Source organism: Bison bison, unplaced genomic scaffold (assembly GCF_000754665.1).
Source record: "Bison bison bison isolate TAMUID 2011002044 unplaced genomic scaffold, Bison_UMD1.0 scf7180017864467, whole genome shotgun sequence".
Lineage (NCBI taxonomy): Eukaryota > Metazoa > Chordata > Mammalia > Artiodactyla > Bovidae > Bison > Bison bison.
In genome coordinates this window covers 634,479-641,989 of record NW_011495028.1, presented here as the reverse complement: position 1 = coordinate 641,989, position 7,511 = coordinate 634,479, and positions in this window count along the sequence as shown.

Genomic DNA, 7,511 nt, shown 5'->3' with positions numbered 1-7,511 from the left:
CTTTTGGACTCTGTGGGAGAGGGAGAGGGTGGGATGTTTTGGGAGAATGGCATTGAAACATGTATAATATCATATATGAAACAAATCACCAGTCCAGGTTCGATGCAGGATACAGGATGCTTGGGGCTGGTGCACTGGGATGACCCAGAGGGATGGTACAGGGAGGGAGATGGGAGGGGGGTTCAGGATGGGGAACACATGTACACCCGTGGTGGATTCATGTTGATGTATGGCAAAACCAATACAATATCGTAAAGTAATTAGCCTCCAATTAAAATAAATAAATTTATAGTTTAAGAAAAAGAAAATAAAAACAAAAATTAATAAATGTGACCTAATTCAATTTAAAAGCTTTTGTACAGCAAAGGAAACTATAAACAAAATGAAAACACAACCTACAGAATGGGATATGTTTTTCATATTTGCAAACAAAGAGACTGACTAGGGATTAAGCTCCAAAATAAATAAACAGCTCATGCAGTTCAATATTAAAAAAAAAAAAAAACCCAGCTCGTTGACTCTAGGGTACTGGCTCTATAGTAATGGCACTTGGGATTAGTTGCCCCAGGCCATGTGGGATCTCCCCAGATCAGGGATCGAACCTATGCCTCCTGCATTGGCGGGTGGGTTCCTAACCACTAGATCACCAGTACTGTGCTTAGTTGCTCAGTGGTGTTCAGCTCTTTGGAACCCCATTGGGCTATTGCCCACCAGGCTCCTCTGTCCATGGAATTTTCCAGGCAAGAATACTGGAGTAGGTTGCCATTTTCTTCTCCAGGGGATCTTTCCAACCCAGGGATAGAACCCATGTCTCTTGCATCTCCTGCATTGGTAGGCGGATTCTTTACCACCGTGCCACTGGAAAGCCACGTGGTTTCAGACCACCAGCAAAACCCCTAAAATATTAATTGAAAATGTCTCACATGTGTAGATATATTTTGTGAGGGACATAAGTTAAATGTACCTCCAGCCTAACACCAAGCTATGAAGGAGTGTGGGTTCATTTAATGCTTACTGAGTGGCTATTTTGTGCCAGAAATTTCAAGAATGTCATACCAGGCTGGATGTTAATTTGGAGAGAACTGTAATGAAGCTCAGAGAGGGGAAGTACTGGACAAAGTCTGAAACCCAGGAAGACAGTGGGCCAGGCCGGTCATTCCTGCTGCAGCTTCTGCTATTTGTTTTGAAGGTGACTTTTCCTCCTATATTGGGTTGCTTATCCCTGAAAGGAGACGCTGTTTTCCCCTCCCAGACATATGTTCTTCAGATACAGGTCCCCTCTCCCAGTGACAGGCACTGCCACAGCATGACTCTGTTGGGGGCACTCAGAGACTCACCCCAAATGGGAATGGCATTGCAAAACTGAAGGCCACTGGGGGACAAGGGAACAACAGCTTTTATTTAAAAAAAAGAAAAAAGAAAAAGAAATCAAGAACATTATTCATGTAAGACTGGGTGTTAAAGTGACCGAACTGATGTTTTTCACTCTGCACCAAATAAGCATATGAAAAGAAGGACCCATGTGAAGCTCAGGAAAATGGACTCTTTGTAGTTTTTGTGCTCTAAGGACACAAAGGTTTTGGGTTTGATTCTGTGAAAGAGGAAGCATAAAGATGTTTCAGAGTAAATAGTTTTCTCTTTCAGGAAACAACCACTTCGTTGAAAATGAAGGATAGTATGGCCTCTGCAAAATAACTGTACATGTGCTTGGAAGTCAGGTAAATGGGGATTAGATTCCCACTTTGATCACTTACTAGCTGAAACACCTCAGAAAATTTACTCAGAACCTCAGTTTCATAATCTGTAAAACGAAATTAATAATACTGCTTACTAAAGTAAAGCACATATGGCTGACATATTTTAAGTGTTTAATAAGTGATAACTCTTATTATAATAATTCAAAGGTACCAGAGAGCTCTTGCTGTCTTCACGAACAAGATGAGACCAACCCACAGGCACAGGGAAAATGGCAACTTGCCTCCCACAGCCATTCCATCTGAGAGATGGCAGGTAAAGTCTCATAAAAGGCAAAATCCTACTTCTTTCACTGCACTTTCCCCACCGGCTTGCTCCACACCCCTGTTCTCTGTTCTGCTACTCTCTTTAAAGTCCTGACAGGTTAGTAAATTACAGTGATTTACAATCCAACATAGATGAACAGTGAACAGTTTTTCAACTGTAGCTCACTCTGCTTCCCCAGCTGCACTTCCTGGGAGCAGCAGTGGTGCCTTTATATGTCTTCATGTCTGAACCATGTTCCAGCTCTGGGGGCGGTGCACACCCTCTGCACTAACCCTCTCGGCCTGAAGGATGGGTGCTGGGCATCACGGGAGAGGCTATCTTTAGTTCCTGTCCCCAGAGCTTCCTCCAGCCTCCAGGAACCCTGTCAGGAGGCTTTATCATCATCCCAGGGCTCCTCGTTCCCCTTGCAGCCCAGGTGGCTGCCATGAGCTGTCTCAGTAATGGAGAGAGAATGAAGGGAAGTGCTATATAGACGAACAAGGACTGCAAAGGTAGGGCAGCTGTGTACCTATCTATTTACATCACCAAATGAAGAACACAATACAATTGTCACTGGGTGCTTCTACTCCACAATGCATTATCTGCTGGGCAAGGTTTCTTTTGGTCTTGATTTTTAAATTTATTTTAATTTTTTAAATGAAGTATAGTTGATGTACAATAGTATATGTTACAGGTGTACAAAATAGTAATTCACAATTTTTAAAAGTTATACTACATTTATAGTCATTCTAAAATATTGGTTATATTTCCTATGTTGTACAGTATATCCTTGTAGCTTATTTTGTACATAATAGTTTGTGTCTCTTAATCCCCTACCCTTGTATTGTCCCTCCGTCTCCCTCTTCCCACTGGTAACACTAGTTTGTTCTCTATGTCTGTGGGTCTCTTTTTTGTTGTATTCCTTATATTATATTATATTCACTTTGCTCTTCTGCTCTCTTCACAATAGAAATCCAGGGTAGACTTCTGGCTAGAGTCCAGCAGGAAAGGCATATCAGTTATCTTGCTGTCCATCAAACCAACTGAAAATTCCATGCTTACAGTAGCAACCTGGTATTTGCTCACAGCTCTGTGGAGTGGTGTTAGGGCAGGGCTTCATTGGGAGGCTCCTCTTGGCTCCTCATGTGGTCAGCTGGGCTTCCTCGTGTTTGTTCTCAGTTGGTACTGTGAGCTGCATGTTTATATACTCCCCAAACTCATATGTTGAAACCCTAACTACCCAGAGGATGGTATTGGGAAGTGGAGTGATTGGCATGTCATTAGATCATGAGGGTGGAGCCCCCATGATGGATTAGTGTCCTCATAAGATGGGAAAGGGAACTAGCCTTCTGTCATTCATGTGAAGACTATGTGAGCTCACCAGAACCTGACCATGCTGGCACCCTGATCTTCCATCTCCAGTCTCCAGGACTGTGAGAAATAAAATTTGTTGTTTATCTACCCAATACATGGCAGCTTGCGACAGCAGCCTGTATTGACTAAGACAGTAAAGAAGCATGGGACTGGCTGGTTCGAGATGGTCTTGGTCTTGTGTCCAGTAGTTGGCTGGGCCTATTGACTGAGTTGACTCCGTCTCTTCCACATGGCTGCCCGTCCTCCCCAAGAGGCCAGACCATGCTCTCTGCATGAAGATGAAGCATTTCAAGAGAACAGGAGTAGAGGGTGCCCAGCTTCTTGAGGCTGAGGCTCAGAAATCAACAAAATGTGAACTTCCACCACACATTACATTCTTTTGGTCAAAGCAAGTTGTAGGACCAGTTCAGACCACGAGGAAGGAAAATGGGTTTCACCTCTTGCCTTGAGTGAAGTGTGGATCAGGGATAGAAGGAATTGTTGGAGGACATCTCTGCAAACAATCCATCGACTGAGTTTGTCTGAGAGACAATGTAAACAATTAAAACTGGCATTGACACTCAGCTTAATAAAAGCTCAGGCTGATAAAATGGCAGAACAATTTTCATTTCTTGTCGGGCCTTGTTTCTAAAGGATCAAACTTTCTCTGCTGCTGCTGCTGCTGCTAAGTCACTTCACTCATGTCCGACTCTGTGCGACCCCATACACAGCAGCCCACCAGGCTCCCCCATCCCTGGGATTCTCCAGGCAAGAATACTGGAGTGGGTTGCCATTTCCTTCTCCAATGCATGAAAGTGAAAAGTGAAAGTGAACCTCGCTCAGTCGTGTCTGACTCCTAGCGACCCCATGGACTGCAGCCCACCAGGGTCCTCCGTCCATGGGATTTTCCAGGCAAGAGTACTGGAGTGGGAAACTTTCTCTAGTTCTTTTTTAATCCAGACTTTCTCTCTTCCCAATCAAAATGCCCCTCTCACCTGTGCTTATGCTAGATAATAATAGATTTCAACTCCCTGGAGTGGCACCCACTCTGCCTTCCAAGTGACTCTTCCAAGTCTTCTCTCTATCCCCATTGCTGCTCATCTGGGACAAATCATCATTACTTCTTTCCTGAGATTGCAATGATTTTCTAACTGTTATGGTTTATATGTCCCTTCATCAAGGATGTTTGGCTGATTTTATAACATAATTTAAAACTTGTCCTGTGGTTTGCAGACTAATGACTCCTCAACAAGTCTCCCTCAATGAGTCTCTGGAATCTGTGTCTATTTTACATGACAAAGGAGAATCAATGTTGCAGGTGGAATTAAGGTTGCTAATCCACTGACCTTAAGATGGGGAACCTTATCCTGAATTATCCACTGAATCCATAGATCAATTTGGAAAGAATTAGTATCTTAACAATATTGAATCTTCCAAAGCATGAACATCATATATTCTCCATGTATTTAGCTATTTTTAAATTTCAGCAATGTTTTGTAGTTTTTAGAATATACATCAGATCAGATCAGATCAGATCAGCCGCTCAGTCGTGTCTGACTCTTTGCGACCCCATGAATCACAGCACGCCAGGCCTCCCTGTCCATCACCAACTCCCGGAGTTCACTCAGACTCACGTCCATCGAGTCAGTGATGCCATCCAGCCATCTCATCCTCTGTCATCCCCTTCTCCTCTTGCCCCCAATCCCTCCCAGCATCAGAGTCTTTTCCAATGAGTCAACTCTTCTCATGAGGTGGCCAAAATACTGGAGTTTCAGCTTTAGCATCATTCCTTCCAAAGAAATCCCAGGGCTGATCTCCTTTAGAATGGACTGGTTGGATCTCCTTGCATAGTATACATTTTGTTATAATTCCATGTTTTTGATAATCTTGTAAATGCAATTATTTTTTTCCAACTTATTGCTAGTATGTAGAAACACAGCTGATTTTTGTATATTGACCTTCTGTAGTGTTTCTAATTTGATATTACTTCTATGGATTCTTTAGGGATCCGCATGTATGTCATATGTGTATGATCATGTCAACTGCAAATAAAGAGAGCCTTATTTTTTCAGTTTTATGACATTTATTTCTATCACTTGTTTTATTAAGCTGTCTAGGACAGCCAACACAATGTTAAATAGAATGGCAAGTGTGGAATTCCTTGCTCATTCCTAATCTGAAAAGAAAAGGATTTAATCTTTCATCATTAAATATGACATTAGATGTATAACTTTCAAAAGTGCCCTTTATCAGGTTGAGGAAGTTCCTTCCTATTTCAAGTCTGCTGAGAATTTTTATCATGATTGGGTGTTGGATTTTGCGTAATACTTTTTCAGCATCTGTTGAGACTATCAAATGATTCTTCTCTTTAATTCTGCTAGTATGATAGCTCAGATTGTAAAGAATCTGCCTGCAGTGTGTAAGAACTGGGTTCAGTCCCTGGGTCAGGAAGAACCCCTGGAGAAGGGAATGGCTACCTACTCCAGTATTCTTGCCTGGAGAATACCATGGACAGAGTAGCCTAACAAGCTACACTCCATGGGGGTTGCAAAGGGTCAGACACTACTGAGTGACTAACACTTTCACTTCACTTTCACGATGAATTACATTAACTGAATTTCAAATGTTCAGCAAATTTTATCTATCAGTCAGGGTTCTCCAGAGAAATAGAAGCAATAGGGAATGTGTGTGTGTGTTTGGTGTGTGTGTGTGTGAATGACTTATTTTATAGACTTGGCTCATGTGATTGTGGGGACTGGCAAATCCAAAATCTGAAGGGCAGACTCAGCCAGGATTTGAATTTCTTCTCTGTAAAACCTCAGTTTTTGCTCTTGAAAGGCCTTTCAAGTGATTGGATGAGGTCCACAAATATTATCAAGGGTAACCTTCTTTACTAAGTCAACTGATTGTGGATCTTAACCATGTCTATAAAATACCTCTCCACATACTTAGAATCAGTTCAGTTCAGTCGTTCAGTTGTGTCCGACTCTTTGCGAACCCATGAATTGCAGCACGCCAGGCCTCCCTGTCCATCACCAATTCCCAGAGTTCACTCAGACTCACATCCATCAAGTCAGTGACGCCATCCAGCCATCTCATCCTCTGTCATCCCCTTCTCCTCCTGCCCCCAATCCCTCTCAGCATCAGAGTCTTTTCCAATGAGTCAACTCTTCACATGAGGTGGCCAAAGTACTGGAGTTTCAGCTTTAGTATCATTCCCTCCAAAGAAATCCCAGGGCTGATCTCCTTCAGAATTGACTGGTTGGATCTCCTAGCAGTCCAGGGGACTCTCAAGAGTCTTTTCCAACACCGCAGTTCAAAAGCATCGATTCTTTGGTGCTCAGCTTTCTTCACAGTCCAACTCTCACATCCATACATAACCACTGGAAAAACCATAGCCTTGACTAGACGGACCTTTGTTGGTAAAGTAATGTCTCTGCTTTTGAATATGCTATCTAGTTTGGTCATAACTTTTCTTCCAAGGAGTAAGCATCTTTTAATTTCATGGCTGCAGTCACCATCTGCAGTGAATTTGGAGCCCCAAAAAATAAAGTCTGACACTGTTTCCCCTGTTTCCCTGTCTATTTCCCATGAAGTGATGGGACCGGATGCCATGATTTTTGTTTTCTGAATGTTGAGCTTTAAGACAACTTTTTCACTCTCCACTTTCACTTTCATCAAGAGGCTTTTGAGTTCCTCTTCACTTTCTGCCATAAGGGTGGTGTCATCTGCATATCTGAGATTATTGATATTTCTGCCAGCAATCTTGATTCCAGCTTCTGCTTCTTCCAGCCCAGCGTTTCTCATGATGTACTCTGCATATAAGTTAAATAAGCAGGGTGACAATATACAGCCTTGACGTACTCCTTTTCCTATTTGGAACCAGTCTGTTGTTCCATGTCCAGTTCTAACTGTTGCTTCCTGACCTGCATACAGATTTCTCAAGAGTCAGGTCAGGTGGTCTGGTATTCCCATCTCTTGAAGAATTGTCCACAGTTTATTGTGATCCACACAGTCAAAGGCTTTGGCATAGTCAATAAAGCAGAAATAGATGTTTTTCTGGAACTCTCTTGCTTTTTCAATGATTCAGTGGATGTTGGCAATTTGATCTCTGGTTCCTCTGCCTTTTCTAAAAGCAGCTTGAAAATCTGGAAGTT